At 33.6% G+C, this 26,196-nt stretch overlaps 1 long non-coding RNA gene across 1 annotated transcript; it reads left to right on the top strand.

Moving 5' to 3' along the window:
• The first annotated feature begins 3,002 nt into the window (after positions 1-3,002).
• LOC116587823 lies at positions 3,003-5,435 on the top strand. Its single transcript, XR_004284658.1, has 3 exons — positions 3,003-3,065; positions 4,748-4,798; positions 5,354-5,435. It is a non-coding gene; the product is annotated as an uncharacterized LOC116587823 (long non-coding RNA).
• Positions 5,436-26,196: the final 20,761 nt, after the last annotated feature.

Below are 26,196 nucleotides of genomic sequence, written 5' to 3' on the forward strand. Positions count from 1 at the left end.
TAGCGAATTTTTCTGAGAGTGACAATGTTACACATACTCACATTTTCATTTTCCTCATCCAATCTTTTTCCTGAGAGTACAAAAGTAACAAGTTTGATTTCCATATTTACTGCAACTTTTGAGGTTTATGTGAATGTCTGTGTGTGTCTGTGCATGTATGTGTGGTACATGGCACACAAGGAGGGCTCAATAAGTGGTATACACACATGCACACACACATGCCTATTTCTTCAATTTCTTCAAATGCTATATCTCATAAAACCTAATAATGACAAAATATATCTTAAATTACATATTTAAATAGATAGAGAAGAACTCTTAGTGTGCTTGGTCTTTGATAAAACTTCTAATTAATGACAACACTTTCCTGTGGTAATTTATGATGGTTTGGATTTTCCCACTCCCTATCTTCCACATTCAACTCCTGTTACTCTGACAAGAATTTCTTATATTATAAAATTTAACTCTCTTCCATACACACGCACACACAGAGTGACTTAACATGCTCAGTTTAAAAGAGAACTAAGTATGACTGGCATGCTCAAAGTAACTCATCACCAATTCCTCTTACCTCTTTGCCTCATCATGGCTACCACTGACTTTGAGACTGGGGATAGGCAATGGCATATGGAGGCTAATGGCAATCTTTTAAGTCAAACGAGCCTAGGTATGAATCCTAGTTTTCTCTTAGGTAGAGTTACTTATCCTCTCTGAGTCTATTTTCTCAATTTTTATGAGACTATTGAGTTGTTTTAAGGCTTAAACAACATAATGTAAGTAAAATGCTAAGCAGACTTTCCAGCCCATAATGAGTGCTCATAAATGGTAGCAATTATTACTTTTATTGAGACTACAAAATAGCCTTGCTGATGATTTTGAAAATCATTAATAGATAAAGAGTTAACAATCAGGTGGCTCTGAGGATCAAATGAGGCAAACACACATAAAATACTTCACCCAGGATCTGGCACATTTATTGGTCTTTTTCGGCTATCTGCCTTTTGACCTATGACTAAGAGGGGGATGCAAAATAATGTTATTATTTTAAAATTTTGAAGAAAAATGAGCATAATATTTTTATTATAATCATTTCACAGCTGGTATAATAATTGATGCCATGAAATAATAAAAAATGTCCCTATTCTGAGTTAACATATTGCTTAGGTTCAGTAAGGTATTATTAAATTATTTTCATGGGTTGTTTTAATGATATAAAAAGAGGCATACCATTATTTTTCACCTTTCTTAAATCAAAATTTTGTTGGCATGAAGCCAATTTCCCTTGTCGTTTATTCCATTTTCAAATATTTATTTTATAACAGTTAAATTTTCATATTATCATCGATATCCTATTTAAACTTGGCATTTCCTTGGTCCTGGAAATTCTGTCTTTTGATGTCTTTGAGCTTAATTCTTTATCCTCCAGTCCTTCCTGATTTCAAAACCTGGCAAATGATCTAACAGTAATGTTGTTGTCGCTTGTACTTGTTGCAGGATTCCTTTCTTTAGGGACATTCTGTGTCCCATGTGGTGAGACTGTAGGACATTTCTTTCTGATTTCCTGGCTAGACCACAATATCCTGAACTCTGTAAACCTCAGTGGATGTTCCACAGCAAAAAACAGTTGTGTGTCTGAGGTTCTTCTAGCTTCCAATCTCCAATTGCACCAGCTCTGTATGGCCACAGAGACCCGACGGACACCCTCTCCTCTTCCTCCCCACCAATGTCTCATTTGACCCAAACTTGAGCACCAGGTCATGCTTAGAACCTGTTAAATGTTGCAGGAGAGAAAATAGCCTGTGATGGCTCAAGGAGGAAAGACTCTTCTGCAGAAATAACTTCTAGTCTCATACTTCCAGGTTCCTTTAAAAATTATCTTTAAAAATGTGAATTTTCAGTTTCTCCCCCTTTTGGGTTTTTGCACAAAGAATGTTAGTCTATTATGATCTATCACATTCCACTTCAAATCAGAAGTCTTCAATCAACTGAAAAACATTATTCACATTCATGGCATTATATACCAAAAATAAATATTTACATTTATAATGATTTTCATGAGAAAAAAATCTACCAGAGTAAAGTTTTTGATTTTTTGGTTAATATTCCTTACCAAATGTGTCAAGATTCAAGATCTTGATCTTATTTAGATGTTTCTAAATTTTTTTTTCAAATAAGTTAGTGAATGAAATAATAGAGCCTCGTTAAACTCTTTACTCTAATAAAGGTAAATACTAGAGAAAACAATCATACCAAAAATTATAATCATTTTTATGAAAGTCCAAGACTTTATTTACCCTATTATTATGGTTAAATAACAAAATACTCATACTTAATATACCTTCAATATGCAGACTGGAAACTAGAGGTAAGACAAAATGCCTTTCTATAATAATTTAATGTATATTTATTTACTAAAACATTAAAAATTAAAATTCTGCATTGTGTAGTTCAGGTCTGTCAGGTCTGTCAAAGAATAATCTTTATTACCCTTTTATACACACACACACACACACACACACACACACACACATTCATTTATTATTCATTACAGTATATCCATGTCCACATTTTTAAAAAAGAAATATCTCTGTTCATGTCTTTCCTTTACTGTAAACGTAGTACTAAAGATTCTTATTAATGCCACTTTTTGGTTTCTCAATTGTATTTTCTTTATTACAGGGAATTATTTCTTTATTACATTTACCACAGGGAAGAATGAAACAAGCTATAATGCTTTAGACCTAAAAAGTTATATATATTTAGCTATGTTTCTTCCTTTTCTTTCTTTGTATATGAAGATATAGGTAAGTTCTGTTAATTTACGAACTCTTCATCCCTTGTGGGACAAGTTAAAAACTGCTCAAGTATTATAATATTCTACATTTTTTCCTTCTAACCCAGAAATAACTCAGTATGATTTACAAGTGGATAATGATTTTGTGTTTAATGAACACTTTAGAAGTTTAGATATCTCCTGACACATGATCGTTTTGTGTTCTATTAGCAGAAAATCAGCCAGGATTCAATATCAAATAATCACAAAGAGATCAGAAGAGGCAGTAAAGGTAAAATTTCTATAACAGTAATGGAAATGTTAAGAGTAAGAACTTGTGAATTTTCTTATCAGTTTTGGATATTAATTTTTCCAGCTTGATTTCCTGTCTTTAGCACAAATGGGTATAGACTGTGTCATAATGTCCTTGTCATGAAATTAAATTTTCAAAAGCATTTTAAAATACAAATTTAACTACTGATTTTCATGATAATCTATTGTAACTTCACCAGTCATAACTTTTTGCTAAAGTCCTTTAAAAAACCCTATATTTTTAGCCTTTATAACTTGACAATGTTGGATAAGATTTTGTTAAATATCTTGAGAAATAAGAAGATTCACTTCTTTAAAATAAACAAAAACTCTCTTATAACAACTTGGCTACTATTTTAGCCAAAAGTCATCTATCACAAAATCACTCTTTACCAAATATTCTTCAACTTAGTCGATCTTCTTTTGCCTTTCTTACTACTTACTTTATGGAAGATCCTTCAGTCAAACACAAAGAAGCTCATATGTAGCTCATTAGTTGGAAAGAGAAAGTTGGGGTCTTAAGAGACCTAAATTTGTTAAGTGCTTATTTACCCCCTGCACTTACTTTGTGAGATAACAGATCCTCTTAGTTAACTCTCCATTTTAACTTATACAGATTAACACAACCTGAAATGTTGATATAGTTAGTAGAAGAGGTAAACAATGAAAAGTCCCCTGTCCAGAGCTGGAGGAAACTTGTTACATACTTCCCACTATATCTTTAACTTGCCATATCTTATAATGTAAAGCTCAAAATTATACTCACCAAAGGTTTGACGATAAAGGGAAAGATTGGGAACATTAATTTGTAGTAGGCATTTTCAGAGACATTCAGCAAAGTCCTAGAAGGAAGAAGGGACATAGAGTAAAGTTCACTAGACATTGATCTGAAAACAAAAAAATAATATTTGACCTTTTAAAAAAAAAATTATTACTTTAGAGAGAGTAGGAGCAGGGGAGGGGCAAAAGAGAGGAAGAAACAGATTCCCAGCTGAGGAGGGATCCTAATGTAGCAGGGCTTCATCTAACTGAGCCACCCAGGAGCCTCATATCTGGTCTTGTTAAATGAGCACTCCCAGGCTATGACCTCCAACAGAAACATGGCTGCTGGCTGTTTGGGGTGAAAGCAAACCAGGACCAGTGTGCACAAAAAGAGTATCTCCTGAAATAGGAATTTCAGGAGATGGGGGTGGAGCTCTAACGTCATTGTATATGTCTTTTTATTATCATTATGTGTGTGGGTGGGTGCATGTGCACATATGGACAAGAGACCATAAATACTTCCAATACTTTGATATTAGGAAAAGGCATTTGAATTATCTCAACATGACTAGATAGGACATTACAGATTTTATTATTTATTTATTTATTTATTTGAGAAAAAGAGAGAGAGGAGAGAGAGAGAATGCATGACTAGGGGAGGAGCAGAGGGAGAGGGATGTGCAGACTTCCTGCTGAGATCCTGACTTGACCTGAAATCAAAAGTCAGATGCTTAACTGACTAAACCACTCAAGTGCCCCTCGATAGGGTATTACAAATTAGGGATAGAAAAAAATACTTCAAGGATGCATATAGGAGTGGTCTCAGTAGGTGCTCTGCTCAATAATTATTTATTGAAAAAACTAACAAATATTTAGTACCTACTTTCTCTTTCCATTTAGGTTTAACTCTTCAGATCAAGAACTCTGCAACACTCAGGGACATCATCTGTGGTAATGTAGATTCTGTTCTATCAGTTAAAATGCTTTATACCTATTAGGAACTCAAAAACATATCCTGCAACTCTTTTCACCTATGCTGCAGCTATGTTCTTCAAATCTTTCCTGGGTTTTTAATCCCTTGATTGTGATTAAGAAAACCTGGAACCAGGGAGGTCTCTAAAGACAAAGAGGAGAATGGAATCTCCATCAGCGTGAGCAAAATGGCCTCTATTGGGCCTGTTTGCATGGACATGATATATATATATATATATATATATATATATATATATATATACACACACACACACACACACATACACATATATCATGCAGATGAACACAAAGTGATCTCCTGGTGTTACAGGTAGAGAGAAAAGATTGAAAATAAACCACTTTCATTGTCTTCATTTTCACTTAAATTGCTTTATTGTGTCTTGTCATAATAAAACCTCACAGATGCCTATGAACCACTTTTGTAGGCAGCAAACTAAATGAAGGGTAAAAATCTTCAGGTAATTTTTCCACAGAAGTTTGATTCATATAGGAAATTTATCTTTGCTCTTTTAGGAACTGCAGCTAACTTCAAGGAATCGATGCATGTGATGAAGAATAGTTCTGTTTTCTAAAATTATAACAATTTGAAGAATTGGAAATCGATCTACTAAGGAAATGAAAATGATAAATGTGCAAATGAGTAATCTGAATGGTAAAAAATAGCATTATACTTTCTCAGTAGGACATTCATATAAACGTGTTTAGTAAAATATTAACCTAAAATACAAAGTTACAGGAAATGATGAATTGAAATCGTATATTAGAGTAAGAAACAATTTTTGGTCTATTAATAACATTTGAACTTATATTCAATATAATACAATCACACAATTTTATTTTTCAAGTATGAGTCTATGATAATCTGTTAGTTAAAACTTGATATTTCTCCCACCATGTTTACTAAAATTAGTCAGTTCTAAAGACTATAAAGTTATGTTTCTTAAAAACTTGATTGCCATTGATTTTATTAAACAGAATACTAGAATAAAACTATTTGGTCATAATATAATGCACCTACAGTACTATGGGGACAGAACGAATCACGTCTTAGAGCATCTTGTATTTACCTATTGTCTGACTCTTGCTTACACTCTCGATCTGATTAAAGTTTTGCACTCTGGTTTTGAAACATCTAGATTTCTTGTTTTGCTTCTCTACACTCAGTTCTAGCCAGGATCAGCTTTTGATATTAGGCTCTATCTGTTTCTTGCTCTTTCTAACAACTGTTCTGACCAATGTCCTGACCAATTAGAATAGTTTTTGTTTTTGTTTTTATTTTGCTTTTTTTTTTTTGGCGTAACGAGACTTTACTTAAAACAGAAAACCGGGCAGACCAAGGATTACAAACAGGAATGTGGACGCGTAGCAAAACAAAACAAAAGAACAAAAAGGGCTGGAGGAGAGATGTCAGAAGGACGGTAGGGGGTGGTGAGCAAGAGCAAGGAAAGGGAAGGGAGGTTGTTTTTTTTGTTTCTTTTTTGTTTTTGTTTTTGTTCTTGTTTTTTTTTCTTCTTCCCATTTCTTTAAAAAAAACAACACAAGAAAAAACACACACATAACCAACGTTTGTTCTCAAGTAGAAACATAAATAGGGCAGAATCGAACACTCTGTTCTCTCTTCCAAAGGCAAAAAAAAAAAAAAAAAGTAAAAGGGAAGGCAGGGTTTGAGGCTGCGCCCCCTCCAAGCCCCCTTCTGCGGTGGTGTGTACAAAGGGGCTGGAGGGGGCATGGGTTTGTGCAACACTGGGGGTGGCCGTGCTCGGGGAACGGAGGCAGCGCGAGGGTGGTGGGGGGTCATGCGCTTGCCCCCAGGAGCAGGGGGTCCAGCTTGTCGAGTCCGAGGCGCCTTCTTCGAGTCCTGGGCACCCTTGGCGGGGGGGAGGGGGGGGTCCTCAAGGACTGTGCCCGCTCGGAATCCTGGCACCCTCTGGGTATGAGGGGGTGTCCCTGGTGTTTTAGCCTGGTGTTTTAGAATTCCACCCCAAAGCAGTAGGATTCTTTATAAACCAGTGCATCTGCACATGCAGGTTCTCCTATAGCTTGAAATTGCCGGAAACAACAATCCTATCTCATTTATTTCTTGGCACCCTTTGTAAGATGGCCTCTGGCGGTATCCTACTGAGATCCTTAGTAGCTGATATATTGCTGCAGTGACCTCCCAAGATACAACTGTGAAAAGAAGCTGGTAAAATTTCTTTGTAGAAATCTAAGGAAAGCATTCCTCTGAGGATCCAGAAAGGCTTTTATAATTAACCTCTATCTCCTCAATACAAAATTACAAAATAAATGTAAGAAAGCAACAATTCTGTTGCTCTTGAGAATAGTTTCTTTAATACATACTATATACTTAATAATAAAAAAAAAAGCTGGTTTTGAGTATCCCTTATGCTGGTGCTATATAGATGTGCTTTGTCCACATAATCAAGTATTTATCTACACCTTTTTCTGAGTTAGTGTTTAGATTCAACGATCTTTCTACTGGTAATTTTTTTTTTTTTAATTTCTAAAGTAAAGTTAACCAAATTCAGATACCCAGAGGATTAAGTGTATACTTCAATCATGATAGTAAGTGTGCAATCTTAATCAATGATCCTGAGTCAAATATGTTACTCATACTCCACTAAGAAGAAATGACATTCATTTATAATAAAACTCAGAATATTTTGAATGAAGTGCTTAATAATACCAAGGAACTCTATTCTAATCATAGCATATTACACCATGTCATTTACAAACTAGCAAATTTTCATTCTCATTTTCTCCAATCCCATTAGGCTTGTCTCTTTGTGTGTTAATTACATATAACACTCTGCTTGTTCCTGAGCACTCTGCACGTTCAGGCCAAATACTTACCATGACTGTTCCCATTTCTAAGGTAGGCAGTCATCTGCCTCTTGATCACCTGCAAAAGTTTTGATTATTTTACAAGAAAAAAAAAAGAAACTGTACCTTTTCCCCAAATTCTATCTTATTTCCAAGAAAATCACTTGTTCCTCCATGTTAATTTACAGCTACCTATATTTTAATACTTCACAATATAGTACAATAACATATCCATTTCCTCTCCTGGATAGTCAAACAGAGAAGAACATAGATTTTGCTTCACTAATCTCCATAGCCTTAAAATATAGTACAAAGCCCAGTACATAAAATATTAAATATATTTTAACTTCTTTAATCATATTCTCAAAAAATGATCTTTTAGATTTGGGGGATAATTATTTGCATTTCTTCCACATATTAGGCACAATAATTTAGAATAGAAAGTTTCTAAAAATCAGATTACCTAAACCAAGAAACAGACTTAACTATAGAGGACAAACTGATGTTACTGGAGGGGAAGATGGATTAAATAGGTGATGGGTATTAAAGAAGGCATTTTTCATGGTGAGCACTGCGTATGTAAGCAATGAATCACTAAACTCTACACCTGAAACTAACGTTACACTGTATGTTAACTAGCTGTAATTTAAATACAGACTTGGAAAAAATAAAATATTGTCTAAATTCAATCCCAACTCCAAATTTACCAGCCATGCAATTCCCAGAAAGTTAATTACAATGTCTCTGTTTTGTTTCTTATCTTTTTTTATGGAGATATAATTGACGTAGGACATTGTATAAGTTTAAGGTATATAATGTATTCATTTGATACATTTATATATTGCAATATGATTATAACAATAGTGATAACTCTATCACATCACATAATTATCCTTTCTTTTTGGTAGTGGGAACAATAAAGACTTAGACTCTTAGAAACTTTAACATTTATAATACCACCTTGTTGTCTATAATCACGAAGTTGTGCACTCGATCTCCAGTACTTATTTGTCTACTGGTTGCAAGTTTTTGTCCTTACACAGCATCTTCCCAGTTCCCCCACCTCCCAGCCTCTGTTAACCACCATTCTACTCTTTGTTCTTATGAGTCCCCTTTTTAAGATTTCACATATAGGTGATTCCATATAGTATTTGTTTTTCTTTGACTTACCTCACTTAGTATTATGCCTTCAAGGTCCATCAATGTTGTCACAAATGGGAGGATTCCTTCTTCCTCATGACTGGATAATATTCCTATATATATTCTTTATCCATTCATCCATTGATGAACACTTAGATTTTTTTTTTTTTGGTGGGGGGGGCTATTGTGAATAATGCTGCAAAAAACATAGTGTAGTATCTCTCTTCAATATCCTATTTTCACTTTCTTTGAATATATACCCTAAAGTGGGATTGCTGGATTAGCTGGTAGCTCTATTTTCAAGTTTTTGAGGAACATCCATATTGTTTTCATATTGTTAAACCAATTTTCATTCCCACCAACAATGTACAAGGTTCCATTTTCTCCATATCCTCACTAACACTTGTTATCTTTTCTCTTCTTGATAATAGCTATTTTGACAGGTCTGAGGTGATAACTTATTGTGGTTTTGATTTGCATTTCTCTGAGGATTAATAATGTTGAATATCTTTTCATGTGTCTGTTGGCCATCTATATGTTCTCTTTTGAAAAAAATATCTATTCATCGCTTTACATTTCTTTAAAGATTTTATTAATTTATTGTAGAAAGAGAGAGAGAGGGAGAGAGAGATAAACAGGGAGAAGGGTAGAGGGAGAAACAGACTCCCTGCTGAGCAGGGATTCTGAGGTGGGACTTGATTCCAGGACCCTGGGATCATGACCAGAGCCGAAGGCAGACACTTAACTGACTGAGCCACCAAGGCACCCTGGCTTCTTCTTTTTATAAATCTAGATTTTTTATTTCTTTGTTATTGAGTTGTATAAAGTCTTTATATATTTTGGATATTAACCCCTTACCTGATATATGGTTTGCAAATATTTTCTCTCATTTCACAGGTTGCCTTTTCATTTTGCTTTTATTTTTGCTGTACAGAGCATTTTAGTTTGATACACTCTCACTTTTTGATTTTTGCTTCTGTTGCTTGTGCTTTTTAGAGACTTATTTATTCATTTTAGAGAAAGAAAGAGTGAGAGATATCAAGCTTAAGGAAAGTGGGAAGACAGAGAGAGAGAAACAGACTACCCACTCTACAGGGAGCTTAATGCGGGGCTCAATTCCAGGACCCTAGGATTATGACCTGAGCTGAAGACAGATGCTTAACCAACTAAGCTACCTAGGCACCCCTAGGTGCTTGTGCTTTTGTCATAATAAAAAATATAATATTAAAATTTTTATCATGTTAAAAAATCATTACTAAGATCAATGTCAAAGAGCTCCTTTGCTATGTTTTATTCTGAGAATTTCACAGCATCATGTCTTATGTTTAAGTCTTTAATTCAAGTTAATTTCTGTGAGTGGTTAAGAAAGGGGTCTGTTTCATTTTCCTAGATGTGGTTATCCAGTTTTCCCAACAACATTTGTGGAGGAGACTGTCCTCTTCCTATTGAGTGGTCTTGGCTCCCTTGTTAAATATCAGTTGATTATTATAAATAAATGTAAATTTATTTTACATAAATTGTGGGGATTATTTCTGGACTCTCTATTCTGTTCAATTGCTTTAAGTGTCTATTTTTGTGCCAGTACCATATTGTTTCATAGTTTTAATTACTATAACTTTGTAGTAAAGCTTGAAATCAGAAGGTATGATGCCTTTGATTTTGCTATTCTTTCTCATGATTATTCTGGCTATTCTGGAGTCTTTTGTATTTCCATACAAATTTTAGGATTTTTTTTCTATTTCTATGAAAAATAAAATTGGAATTTTCATAAAGATTATGTTGAAGCTGTAGATGACTTTGAGTAGTATGGACATTTTAACAATATTAAATCTTCTAATTTATGAACATGGGATATATTTTCTCTTGTTGATGTGTTCAATTTCTTTCATCTGTGTCTTACAGTTTTCAGTGTAAAGATCTTTCACCTCCTTGGTTAAATTTACTTTGTCATTTTTTTAAAAAGCTTTACTTATTGATTTATTTATTTAGAGTGGAAGAGCAAGAGAGAGCAGGAGTCGGAGGGACAGAGAGAGAGGGAGAGAGAATTCTAAGCAGACTCCATGCTGAGCAAGGAGACAGACACAGGGCTTGATCTCACAATGCAAGTCATGACCTGAGCTAAAAACAAGAGTTGGATGCTTAACCAACCATACCATCCAAGCATCACAATTTTTTTAGTTTTGATGATATTGTGAATGGTATTGTTTTTTCTTGTTCAGAAGTTTGTTGTTAGTATCTAAAAGTACAACTGATTTTTGTAAATTTATTTTATAATTTATTTTATATATTTATTTTATATTTATAATTTATATTATTTATTATTTATTTTATAATTTATTTTATAACCTGCAACTTTGTTGAATTCATTAATTAGTTTCAAGTTTTTTGGTTGAGCGGCTAGGTTTTTCTATGCATAAGATCATATCATCTGCAAATAATGACTATTTTACTTCCTCCTTTTGAATTTGGATGATTTTTATTTCTTTACCTTGCCTAATGGCTCTAGCTACAACTGCCAGTACTACATTGGATACAAGTCATGAGAGTGAGCAACCCTTATTCTGTTCTTGAACTTAATGGAAAAGCTTTCAATTTTTCACCATGGAGTATTATGTTAGCTGTGGGTTTGTCACATATAGACTCATTATGTTATATCCCTTCTATACCCAATTAATGGAGGTTTTTTTGTTGTTTTGTTTTTTGTATCATGAAAGGACATTGTATTTTGTCAAATGCTTTTTCTACATCTATTGAGGTGATCATATTACTTTTATTTTTTACTGTATTAATATAGTGTATCACATTTATTGATTTGCATATTCAACCCATCTTTGCATCCCATGTATAAAGTCCACTTGATCAGGATATATATATATATATATATATATATATATATATATATATATATTTAAATTTAGCATGCTAATAATTCACTGAAAATGTTTGCATTTATATTCATCAGAGAAATCAATCTATAGTTTTCTTTTAGGTCTTTATCTTACTTCTGTATCAGGTAACACTCACCTTGTGCAATGAATTTGAAAGTGTTCCATCCCCTTCAATTCCTTGGAAGAATTTGAGAAGAATTAACATGAATCATTCTTTAAATATTTGGCAGAAATTATCCAGTGAAGCCAGCTGGTTCAGTTTTCTGTGGTGGGAGATCTTTGATCACTGATGCAGTTTCTTTCCCCATTATTGTAAGTGTTCTTTTCATGTCCTTTGATATACTCTTTTCTGCCTCTTTCCTGATTTTCTCCATCCTCTCAGTCATAGAGAATCCAGCTAGATTCACAGGACTGGAATGTCAGGACATTCAAACACTGTTTTCTGTTTCCCCTGTGGGAGAGGTCCTTGTTGAGTGATATTTACAAGTAGTGCTGCCTTGGGAATGGGGCAGGAATGGTAAAGATTTTTGTTTCCACTGTGTCATACTTCTATTTTTAGTTCTATTTTTCTTCAATGGAATCTTCCATTTAGAAGACAGGACTTTTGAAATTCCTCTTCTGATCTTGTGTGTCTTCCCAGGTTAGTATTCTCCAGGTTTTTTCCCAACCATAGGAAGAAGAGTTGGGACAAGTTCACTTCTACACTGGTTCTATAGTCTGAACCATGATCTGTGTGCCTATTTCCAGACGCACAAGTGGGTAGGACTCCTCCCAGTTTCATTTGTATCTGGCCCTGGATCCTATAACTATCACAAAAGCACTTTTGTTTGTGAAACAAAAAGGAGGTTCATCTTATACCACCATGATGTTGAACTCATTCTGTCATTTCTAATCTTTTAAATGAAATCAAGTAATTATATTCACTAGATAGAAATTTAGTGAAGATACAAAAATTTAACTAATGTAAAGTTTTCAGTACAATGTTTTATAAATAATAAACTACCAATTAATACTACTTATTTTACCAATAATGATTTTGCTACTGGTTGTTTTTTATCCTGGTAATTCTTACTGTATGATTTTTAAAACAATCTGCTAAATTCACCAGTTTTTAGTAAAATTGCATGGAAAACTTTATGAATATCAAGGCGGAGTCATAGTAAAAAATCATAGTCAGAAAACCATTTCTATTTCATAATCCCATATCAATATACACCCTAGTTTCAACAGAAGAGCTAATGTGAAATTAAAGCATCACATGTGATTTTGATTATTACTTAAACATGCTCTTAGTTTGAAAGATAATCTTATCCTATTTTATTTTTGTCAAAATTTTGTAATAGAAAGAATAGTTCTTTTGTTAAAATGATTAATTCTACTTTGCATTTTGTCATCCTTTCTGGATGGGCTCCCTGAATAATGCAGTGACTTCCCAAATTTATTTTAAATAAAAATCATAGCCTCTAGGGCTCATCTTAACTCTTTTCCTTTATTCCTTACTTGGTATAATTTTATGATGACTGTTCATGGCTATAATTTTGCAGTGTTTACTACAACGAAAATGGCCCTCAAGAGATAAGCCAAATAAAATAAAATCTTAGAAGGGATTTTTGTTGCATTAGTAAAAACTGGAAGCAAAATTATTTCCATAATCATTTTAAGAAATAACAGGTTTCTTCATATGTAAGATATAAACTTTAAACAGTAAAATTAGTTAAAAATAAAATTATTTGTATGGCCTTTTATATGTATATATACTTCATGTTTAAAAGCATATACATTCACACAAACTAAAGAATTTATCTCCAGAAAGTTTGCAGAAAAGCAAATACCAAGGATAATTCTGTCTAGGCAGAAAGAAAGTAATCTGGATAAAATCACCTTAAAACAGAAATGGAAAGATAAATATATGGGCAAATTAAAGTATCAACATGCATAATATTATTTTGTGATATATAAGATTTAAATAGACATAAAAATATGACTGAAAAATCCACAAAAATGGAGTATGATATATTTGAAATGTTGTAAGTTCATTGATTTGTCAAAGTAGCAGGAAAGTTCTAATATATGGTAGACTCTAGTAAGTCAAGTATGCCCGTTATAATCCTTAGAATATCTATTAAAGGACTTATAAAAGAATGGTCAGTTAACAAGATAAAGATGGGAACACTAGAATAACTTAAAAGTAGAACTAAAATAAAACACGACAAGAAAAAAATAAGTAACTTGGCCTAAAAAACTGGAAACATGGCATATCACTTTCTAAATGTATCAATTATTGCATTAAATCCAAACAGCTGAAATAACCCAATTATAAGTTTGTGATCAACAAACTAGGTTTTAAAAGAAAAACGAATCTCATGTTATGTGACAGATTCTCTCCTGTTCCACACCTTCTAATTTTTATTCTTTCAAGTAATTCTTTCCTGTACATTCCTACCTATAAGTGCAGTGAGTACCTGTTTTATTTATAACCATTAGATTATTACAAAGTTGATGAATATCATTCCCAGGTTGCATTATATCCATTATATAAATCTCCATTGTTCTATCAGACTCACTCTAGACATCCTTTTCACTGGCCTTATGAAGTAAGCAAGCATGTTGGAAAAGCCAATGTAGCAGGGAATTGTGGACAGCCTCTAGAAAGTACAGGTGGCCTTAAGAAGTTGATGGTAGCCTTCAGCCAACAAGGTAATATCTAAGGTCTGAAACCTACAGCTACAAGGAAATGAATTCTGCCAACAACCTGAAAGAGCTTGGAAGTGTATTCTTTCCCAATCCAACCTTTAGAATATAGCCCAGGCAAAAATCTTAATATCAGTCTAGTGAGTCTTAAATAGAGAAATCAGCTGAGCCATATGTAGATTCATGTCCCACAGAAAGTGTGAGATAATAAATGTGTGTTGTTTTCAGCTACTAAGATGTGTTGGTTATCAATAATAAATTATACATTCTCCTTATAAATTATAAAATCCTTGAATGTAAAGATGGAGAAAATTGGAGGATAAAATATGGGAGTGCCTGGGTGTCTCAGTTGCTTAAGTGTCCAACTCTTGATTTTGGCTCAGGTCATGATCCCGGGGTCCTGAGATCGAGCCATGTGGGTCATTCAGATGGGCTCCACACTCAGTGTGGAGTCTGCTTAAAATGCTATCTCTCTCTCTCTCTTCTCCTTCTTCCCCTCTCCCTGCTCATGTTCTCTCTCTCCCTTTCTCTCTAAATACATACATACATATGTTCATAAATAAATAAAATCTTAAAAAAAAAAAAGAAAATATGGAGAGGTCCATATCAAGCAAATACTAGTCCTAAAAATCACTGTGCCAGGTTGACTTCAATAAATTAAGAATAAGAGTTATAAAGGACTATTTCATAATGAAAACAAGGTCATTCTAAAGAATGATGCAACAGTCTTAATTTTCATACTGAATAACATAGTCTCAAAATACATGTAAGAGAAACTGCATATTGACACATTTAGTAACTGTAGAGGGTTATTTTGAAAGAGTTATTTCAGTTACAAATGCAAAAACCAAAATCAACAGAAATACTGAAAATTTGGAAAACCAATTAATAAACTTAACTTAAATGATGCATATAGAACATTCCATGTAACAGCTAAAGCTTACATATATTTTCAAGTGCATGAGTGTGATGGAATTAACAACAGATTGAGCATGAACAATATGTCTCAACAATTTCAGATTAAAATCTTATGTAGTGGGGCGCCTGGGTGGCTCAGTGGGTTAAAGCCTCTGCCTTCGGTCCAGGTCATGATCTCAGGGTCCTGGGATCGAGCCCCGCATCAGGCTCCTTGCTTAGTGGGGAGCCTGCTTTCCCCTCTCTCTCTGCCTGCCTCTCTGCCTACTTGTGATCTCTGTCTGTCAAATAAATAAATAAAATCTTAAAAAAAAAAATCTTATGTAGTTATATGTAAGTTAATAAGTAAAAGTTAATTTTAAAATTCCCAAATTAAAATGCTCAAAATGTTTGATATTAACCTATGCATTTATTAAAAAAAAACTCTGTAAATCAATTAAAAATTAAATTTAAAAATACTTTGGAATGATAATACAATAAGAAAAACCTAAACAATGGAGAACAAATTAAGTCAAGTAATTATGAAAGGGATAATGATAAAATATAAAGAGATACAATTAAGCAATTTAAGAAAACTAAAAGTTGATTCCTTACATTTATAAATACATCTGTTTGTGTTATATACACCCTAAGAATGACTACCAAAATTAGTCAGAATATATCAATTATCAATTATAAATTAAAATAAGAAGGGAAAGCTCTATAGACAGCAAAAAATAATATTTAAGATATCAACAAAACCATTTCACGTTAAACGAACAAATCCCTTTATTAACCAACCATAGAAAAATTGAACTAGAAATAAAATTTGAACATTCTTATACATATTAAGTAGGTTTTTATTAAGAAGTTTAACCCAAGGAAAACTCAGATTCAGATGTCTTCCAACATGATAATGTCCAAGTCCAAGTCAGGATTACTTAAGGAATCCAATTATGCCTAATATTGAAAATACAAAACAATGTTATACATTGTATTAACAGAATGAAAGCAAACAAACAAAAATTCATCCTACATGGAAAAGCATTGGCTAAAAGTAAACATCTGTTCAAGGTTTAAAAATTTTCAAAAAATTATCAGTAATTTGAAAAAAGTATATTTTTTAAAAAAACAAAAGTGTCTACAAGGGGAAAAAAAAAGAACTTGCAAAAAACATTATACTAAATGGTAAATATTGAAAACTATCCTCATGATCAGGAATAAGAGGGATTTCCACTATCAATACATCAATTCTTCATTATACAGGAACTCATTATATTTATATTATATTTCTATATCATAAAATTTATTTATTTTTTATTTATTTGAGAGAGAGAATGAGAAAGAGTGAGCATGACAGGGAGAAGGTCAGAGAAAGAAGCAGACCCCCCTGCTGAGCAGGGAACCTGGTACAGAACTGGATCCCAGGACTCCAGAATCATAACCTGAACTGAAGGCAGTTGTTCAAACAACTGAGGCACCCAGGCACCCTCTAGACATTACATTTTAATTTTCATAGATGCTTTCTTCATGTATTCCAGGAGTAAATTTATTGCCCCCATTGGCTACAGTTATGCCACACAGAGTGCATTGCTCACACTAACTTCTTATTTTCCTTTGTAATTTCCAGTCTGCCAGGAGCTCTTATGCTATCAGTTGTAATGAAAATAATCTATGTATCCCAATATAGGATTTTATCTATATGTATTCTGGCTTGTCATAGCAACTTAATGAGTAAATTTAATGTTCTTTGCACTTTGCAAAACATATTAACATTATTTTCTGTGTACACTGTAATAGAAATTCTCATTATTGACTTTGGTAGCTACATAAGAAGAAAAAAAAGCCAACATTACAAATGGTGAACAAATATTTATTTAGCAAATCATTCATTAATTCAACACATTTATAGTAAGTAACTACTATATAATAAGTTCTTAGTACTGAAGACATAATTGCAAGCCAGTCAGATTCAACAATCATGATGTTTACCATCTCATATGGATGGACTTATGGCCCCCCCCAATTTATGTTTTGAAGTTCTGATTTCAAGTATCTCAGAATGTGACTGTATTTGGAAATGGGGCTATAAAGAAATGATTAAGTTAAAATGTAAGAGTGGGCCCTAATCTACTCTGACTGGTGTCCTTATCAGAAGAGAAAACTAGAACACACAGAGCAAACCAGGAGTGTACATGCAAAGGAAGGGCCATATGATGACACAGAAAGAAGGTGGTCATATGCAGGTCAAGGAAAGAGGCTCCAGAAGAAATCAAACCTCCTAACACCTTGATCTTGGAATTCCAGCTTCCAGAGCTATGAGAAAATATATCTCTGTTGTTTAAGCAACCTACTTAGTGGTGTTTTTTAATGGCAGCACAAGTAAGATAATATCCTCTAATAAAGGCAGAAGGATACTATAAGTCAATTACAAAAAATATATGATTATCTACTGTAATAACAATTGGTATAAAAATATAAAGTGCTATGCAAGCATGTTTTAGAATGGACTGATCTGTTGATAGATAGGGTTGAGTTATCTCAGTAAACGCTATTTGAGTTAAGAGTTAAAGGGTGGAAGGTAGGAAAATGTGTTAAGGCCCAACCAACAGCATGTACCAATACCTATGGTGACAGTGGGCCTAGAAGATAAATTTAAACACTAAAATGCTGGAAAAGAGGGACAAACAGAAAAAATGTGAGTTGATGAAGGAGAAATAGACAGGGACCAAATAATATAGGTCTTTGCTGTGGCACAAACCACCTAGCTGTTCACCCCAACCATGTTTTCATCTTTTGAGAACGCATCTAGATTATTTCCTGAATTCATTTGCAGTTAGGTGTGACCGTGTAATTGAAGTTTGTCCAATGAAATATGGGGGTAGGGGATGAATAGATGGCAATGTGACGTGTACTACTTTTAAGACTGAACATAAAAATATCACACTTAGGGGCGGCTGGGTGGCTCAGTGGGTTAAAGCCTCTGCTTTCAGCTCAGGTCATGATCCCAGGGTCCTGGGATAGAGCCCCGCATTGGGTTCTCTGCTCAGTAGGGAGACTGCTTCCCTCTCTCTCTCTCTGCCTGCCTCTCTTCCTACTTATGATCTCTGTCAAATAAATAAATAAAATCTTAAAAAAAAAATCACACTTAATTCGCCATCTTTTATATACCTGCCATGCTAGATGTCAATGCTCTAGGGTCTTAGTCACATGTATTAAAGAGGAAAGAGGCACCTGCAACCTGTACCCCACATGCTAGTGCAGAGAATATCCTTCTCCTTCTTATTAGTATTAACCATCTGGGCCTTCACTGGACTCAGTTATGGACATGATAAATACATTTTTACTGCATTAAACCACAAAAATCTGTGTGTGTGTGTGTGTGTGTGTGTGTGTGTGTGTGTGTGAGTGTGTGTGTGTGTGGTGATGGTGGTGGTTTTTTTAGATAGTGGCTACATTATCTTATTAATTCCAAGACCATGTTACGGATAAGGTTTGTTTTTTAACTAAGATTCAGGGCGCCTGGGTGGCTCAGAGGGTTAAGCCTCTGCCTTCGGCTCAGGTCATGATCTCAGGGTCCTGGGATCGAGTCCCGCATCGGGCTCTCTGCTCAGCAGGGAGCCTGCTTCCTCCTCTCTCTCTCTCTGCCTGCCTCTCTGCCTGCTTGTGATCTCTGTCTGTCAAATAAATAAATAAAATCTTTAAAAAAAAAAAAAAAAGATTCAAAGTAATGCCATCGAATGGGTTTCAGCAAAGACTTGATATTTAATTTAAAATGCTTGCTAGAAAGATAATTTATACTATTATAATATATATTATATGTGCATGTACGAACATGGTAGAAAATGGTGGATGGCTAAAGCTGATACCAATTTCAACATTCTTACAAGTCTAGAGAGGGATATTATTAGATTCATTTAAGGTGATGTAAAGGAAAATTTGGAACTGAAGCTAAATATTTAAGATTGGTTTCAGAGATGAGGCAGAGGGATAATTTGAAAGAACCCCAGATTTCTGCACCTAACCAAAATACCACCTAAAATAAACCAAACCTAACTATACTTTTTTTTTTCTGAATACATGCTTGCATTAGTTGCATTAGTTGATTTAGATGACAATATATCTAAAAATTGATAATTATATAGTAAACATAATGTTTAATTTTGAAATAATTTTAAGTGTTTCATCTAGCTATTTTTGATTTAATCCATCTAGTTAATTTTTACAGTTGTGTCAGATATATTACAAAACAATTTCTTTGTAAAAAACGTCAACACATATTTATTTCAGTTATGCTATATTTCTAGTTTTTATGTTTATTTTCTTTGACATATATGTATGTACATACATTTTCCTTGTGTTATTTTTCACTTTCAAGTTGTGGGTAAGAGACTGTTGAATGTGGAACATATTCAACATTTGTCCAAAGAACTATTGCATGAATGCTGTGTTTGTGCTTCTCCAAAATGGATAGCTATTAGGTTATAATAGCTCACTATGAAAGACTGAAGAAAGTATGTATAAATTGGATGAAAATAGTGTCCAGTCATCAATATGAATTATATAAATATGATCAACAAATATATAACCAATTATATAAATATAATCAATTAATATATATTATAAAAGATTTAACTAGGAGAATTATGGATATTTCAATGAATTATATAGAATTCATCATATATAGTTATATATATATTCCAAATACCAATAATATATAATTATATATATTATATGTTACATAATATATATATTATATATATTATAATATAATATATATAAATATATATATTTGGGAACATATATTTGGGAATATATATATATATTTGGGAACATTGACATCTAGCATGGCAGGTATATAATTATATAATTATATATTATATTATTATATATTAATATATTATTATTATATATAATATATTATATATATAATTATAATGAATTATATATAATTCATTGAAATTATATATATATTATATATATAAATATATAAAATCCATTGAAATTATATATATTTTTTAATATATATATTTTTAAATATATATATTTTTAAATATATATATCCATATATATATATGGATAAAGAAAATGGGGTCTGTATATGCAATGGAGTATTATGCCTCCATCAGAAAGGATTGATACCCAACTTTTGTATCAACATGGACAGGACTGAAAAAGATTATGCTGAGTGAAATAAGTCAAGCAGAGAGAGTCAAGTATCACATGGTTTCACTTGTGGAGTATAAGGAATAACACGGAAGACATTAGAAGATGGCAAGGAAAGGTGAGTTGGGGGAAATTCGAGGGGGAGATCTACCATGAGAGACTGTGGACTCTGAGAAACAAACTGAAGGTTTTGGAGGGGCTTATGGGGGGCGTGGCTGGGTGGTGAGTATTATGGAGGGCACATATTACATGGAGCTCTGGATGTGGTATCTAAACAATGAATTTCAGAACACTGAAAAAAATTTAATTATAAAAAAAAAGAGAGATCAAGATCAACAAGAACAAACTACATGGGACTAAATGAACTAATGATGATTATAATTATTACTACTTTTTGTTGGAAACATTGCTGATTTTTTGAATGTCTTGTTTTTCCAGAAAAAAAAAAAAAGGAAACAACACTGTGTTAAATACTTTCAGTAATCTTATTTATTTCTTCCAAATACCAAATAAGTAGTATTTTTCTTTCTAGATAATTTATGGGTTATCTAGAGGTAGACATAGGTAGCCACTGTGTTGAACTGCTTATAGGAATGGTCCAAGTCTGTTCTTGCCTCTCTGTAGCTATGCTGTTTGGTAATATATTTCTACATTGACTATGGGTTTTACTATGTGACTCAATTTGGCCAAAGGTACAGTAGCAAACGTATGTAAGCCAAAATGTGAAAATGAATTGCACCTTGGTCTTGCCTTCTTGCTACTCCTAGAACCATACTGCAAACTTCCTTGTGAACAAGCCTAGGCTAGCCTGCTGTATTAAAAAATATATGCTTTGGTGAGTGTTGTGAAGTGTGTAAACCTGGTGATTCATAGACCTGTACCCCTGGGGATAAAAATATATGTTTATAAAAAATAAAAAATTAATTAAAAAAAAAATATGCGGTCCAGACACCACCCTCACCCCTCACAATCAGAGGTGACAGTGAGCCATTTGCCTGATCATCCAAGCCTCAGAACACATGAAATGATCAGAATTCAACAGTACCTATTTCAGATGAGCAGAATTCAAATGACACATAGACATGTGAGGAGTCAATAAATAATTATTGTGTAAATTGCTAATGTTTGGGTTCATTTAATAATTTCAAAAAGCTGATATATCTATATATCTATATCTATATAGAAATATTCTCTCCTAACTTACAAAACAACAATTTTGTAGCAAAATATCTAAATACATATTTTTAAAATATTATTTCCCCTGATTCCTTAAATTTGAGCATAGCTAATCACTCCAGATCAGAATTATAACAAGCAGAGATAAATAGGCAAGGAATCCAAGAAGGTTATTGATTTCCTAGTATAAAAGGATGTGTCTTATTCTTTTCTCCATCTGACTTCTTCCTGTCTCAGACGTAGATGACACATCAGAACATGCACCAAGATCTCATAAAAAATGAGATGTTGCATGTTTTTGGATAGAAAAGAGGGAAAAGAGGAAGGAGCTTGTCTTTATGATTACCCAGTTATATCAAACCTCAAAGTGTGAACGTCCAGAATAGTTTTTAACATGATAAAAGTGGTGTCATTTGCGAATATCTTCTCCCATTGTGTGGGTTGCTTCTTTGTTTTATTGACTGTTTCCTTTGTTGTGCAAATGCTTTTGATCTTAATGAAGACCCCAAAGTTTATTTTTTCTTTTGTTTCCTTTGCCTTTGGAGACATATCTTGAAAGAAGTTGCTGTGGCCAATATCAAAGAGGTTACTGCCTATGTTCTCCTCTAGGACTCTGATGGATTCTTGCCTCATGTTGAGGTCTTTTATCCATTTCAAGTTTATCTTTGTGTATAGTATAAGAGAATGGTTGAGTTTCATTCTTCTACACATAGCTGTCCAATTTTCCCAGCACCATTTATTGAAGAGACTGTCTTTTTTCCACTGGACATTTTTTCCTGCTTTGTCGAAGATTATTTAACCATAGAATTGTGGGTCCATATCTGCGCTCTCTAATCTGTTCCACTGGTCTATGTGTATGTTTTTGTGCCAATACCATACTGTCTTGGTGATTACTGCTTTGTAGTAAAGCTTGAAATAAGGCAAGGTAATGCCCCAAATTTTGTTTTTCTTTTTGAATATTTCCTTAGCAATTCAGAGTCCTTCTGGTTCTCATACAAGTTTTAGGATTGTTTGTTCCAGCTCTTTGAAAAATGCTGGTGGAATTTTTATGGGGATGGCAGTGAAAGTAAGATTGCTCTAGGCGGTATAGATTTTAATCATGTTTACTCTTCTGATCCATGAGCGTGAAATGCTCTTCCATCCTTTTATGCCTTCTTCAATTTTTTCATGAGTGTTCTGTAGTTCCTCAAGTACAAATCCTTTACCTCTTTGGTTAGGTTTATTCCCAGGTATCTTATGATTTTTGGTGCTATAGTAAATGGAATGGATTCTCTAATTTCCCTTTCTATATTTTCATTGTTAGTGTATGAGAAAGCCACTGATTTCTGTACATTGATTTTGTATCCTGCCACATTACTGAAGTGCTCTATGAGTTCTGGTAGTTTGGGGGTGGAGTCTTTTGGGTTTTCCATATAAAGTACCATGTTATCTGCAAAGAGGACAGTTTGATTTCTTTGCCAATTTGAATACCTTTTATTTCTTTTTGTAGTTTGATTGCTGTTGCTAGGACTTCTAGTATTATGTTGAACAAGAGTGGCTAGAGTGGGCATTCTTGTCATGTTCCTAATCTCAAAGGAAGGCTGTCAGCTTTTCCCCATTGAGGATGACATTTGCTGTAGGTTTTTCATAGATAGATTTTATGAAGTTGAGGAATGTTCCCTCTATCCCTATACTTCGAAGTGTTTTAATCAGGAACGGATGCTGTATCTTGTCAAATGCTTTTTCTGTATCAATTGAGAGGACCATGTGGTTCTTCTCTCTTCTCTTATTGATTTGTTCTATCACATGGATTGATTTGTGAATGTTGAACCACTCTTGCATCCCATGGATAAATCCCACCTGGTCATGGTGGAAAACCTTTTTAATATACTGTTGGATCCTATTAGCTAGGATCTTGTTGAGAATCTTAGCATCCATATTCATCGGGGATATTGGTCTGAAATTCTCCTTTTTGATGGGTCTTTGCCTGATTTGGGGATCAGTGTAATGCTGGCTTCACAAAAAGAGTCTGGAAGTTTTCCTTCTGTTTCTTTCTTTCTTTTTCTTTTTCTTTTTTTTTTTTTTGAAACAGCTTCAGGAGAATAGGCATTATTATTATTATTGTTATTATTATTATTTTGAATGTTTGATATAATTCTGCAGGAAATCCATCAGGTCCTGGCTCTTGTTTTTTGGGAGGTTTTTGATCACTGCTTCATCTTGTTACTAGATATTGGTCTATTCAGGTTGTCAATTTCTTCCTGATTCAGTTTTGGAAGTTTATAGTTTTCCAGGAATACATCCATTTCATCTAGGTTGCTTAACTTATTGGCATATAACTGTTGATAATAATTTCTGATGATTGTTTCTATTTCCTTGGTGTTAGTCATGATGTCTCCCTTTTCATTCACAATTTTATTAATTTCAGTCCTTTTTCTTTCCTTTTAGATTAGATTGGCCAATGGTTTATTGATCTTATTTATTCTTTCAAAAAACCAGCTTCTAGTTTCATTGATATGGTCCACTGTATCTCTCTAGTTTCTATCTTATTGATCTCTGCTCTAATCTTGATTACTCACAGATGACACCTCAAAGGGCTGATATCCAAGATCTATAAAGAACTCCTCAAACTCAACACACACAAAACAGATAATCACATCAAAAAGTGGGAGAAGACATGAGCAGACACTTCTCCAAAGAAGACATACAAATAGCTAACAGGCACATACAAAAATGTTGATCATCATTAACAATCAGGGAGATTCAAATCAAAACCCCATTGAGATACCACCTTACACCAGTTAGCATGGCCAAAATTAACAAGAAAGTAAAGAAGTGTTGGAGCGGACGTGGAGAAAGGGGAAGCCTCTTAAACTGTTGGTGGGAATGCAAGTTGGTGCAGCCACTTTGGAAAACAGTGTGAAGATTCCTTAAGAAATTAAAAATAGTGCCACCCTATGACCCTGTAATTGTACTATTGGGTATTTATCTCAAAGATACAGATGCAATGAAAAGAAGGGCCACCTGTACCCCAATGTTCATAGCAGCAATGGCCACAGTTGCCAAACTGTGGAAAGAACCAAGATGCCCTTCAGTGGACGAATGGATAAAGAAAATGGGGTCCATATATGCAATGGAGTGTCATGCTTCCATCAGAAAGGATGAATACCCAACTTTTGTATCAACATGGATGGAACTGAAAGAGATTATGCTGAGTGAAATAAGTCAAGCAGAGAGAGTCAAGTATCATATGGTTTCACTTACTTGTGGAGCATAAGGAATAACATGGAGGACATTGGGAGTTGGAGAGGAGAAGTGAGTTGGGGGAAATTGTTGGGGGAGACCTACCACAGAGCTAGTTGATTATAAGTTTAGGAAATGACACTTGAGAATGTTAACTAACATTCTCATAATATTTATCTATTAATTTGAATCTATTTTCAATTTTGAAAATATGTATTTACCACAGATGTACCAAACATCACTTTAGGCACTGGAACATGCTAAAATTTGAATCCAGGAGGGTCTGACTAGAAAGTACCCATTATTTAATCCTATTCTATACAGGTTCTTCATTGTAGTTTATGTCAGTCTTTAATACACTGATGCTTTTTTTTTTTTTCTTTTTCTTAAGACCATTTTCTAGGAACATAGTTCTGAAAAACTCAATTGGGAAATGCTTGTTTAAACATCTGTAGAACAGTGAACAGGGTAACCAGTCAGAATGTTATTGGACTATTTCAGGTAGGAAAGGGTCAGTGCCTATACTAATAGGAAGCCATGGCTAGATAGTATGCAGCATTAGAGGACAGTGCTTTAAGAAGATAGAATATCCAGTATTGCTGGTTGTGAACAAATTGAAAAGTGTGGACTTCTGTAGTGTTGCTTTTTGAGGATGTAAGCCAAATGAGATTACTGGAAGAACTATGATGAGTTCTGTTAGGGTATGCTAATTTTGAGCTGCCTATGCAAACCTCCATATAGTGAATGTAGAGTAAAAGGGTTTTTGTATAGGGAGAATGTAAAAATTATTTAAACATTGATGTATCTTGGGTAATGATCAATTAGCATGGATGTTTATTAGTATACTCTGCAGGTAGGGAACAGTTTCATGTTAGTACAGGATACACAGGGGAGATGTGAAAAGAGGAAGGATGGAAGAATGAAAGGGAAAAAAAGAAAATATATGAAAAGTAAAGAAAATTACTCAAAAGCATTTAAATTGGAGCATATATCTTATGTGTAGTCAAATTATAAAAATATCTTCCAGAAACACAGAAGATTAATTAATCTTCATTCACCAAATATCAGTTGGTCTCTATTATATGCCATATACCATAGCAGAGTTCTAGGAACAATGAGCAAACCTGTAAAAAAGACAAATTGGGACGCTCTTCAAATGTTTTTATTTTCTACTGGGGAAGGTAGATATTGAATAAGTGAATATATCCAGAGCATGAATATTTTATGGATACAAATATGTGGTCTAAAAAAAATAACAAGAAAATTGTGACAACTTTCATTAGTATTTTCAAATTTAATGAACAATAATGTAGTCTTTGGAATAGACTATGCAACACAAATATATTAATTCATGTA

This window comes from Mustela erminea, chromosome 4, assembly GCF_009829155.1.
Source record: "Mustela erminea isolate mMusErm1 chromosome 4, mMusErm1.Pri, whole genome shotgun sequence".
In the NCBI taxonomy this organism is placed as follows: domain Eukaryota; kingdom Metazoa; phylum Chordata; class Mammalia; order Carnivora; family Mustelidae; genus Mustela; species Mustela erminea.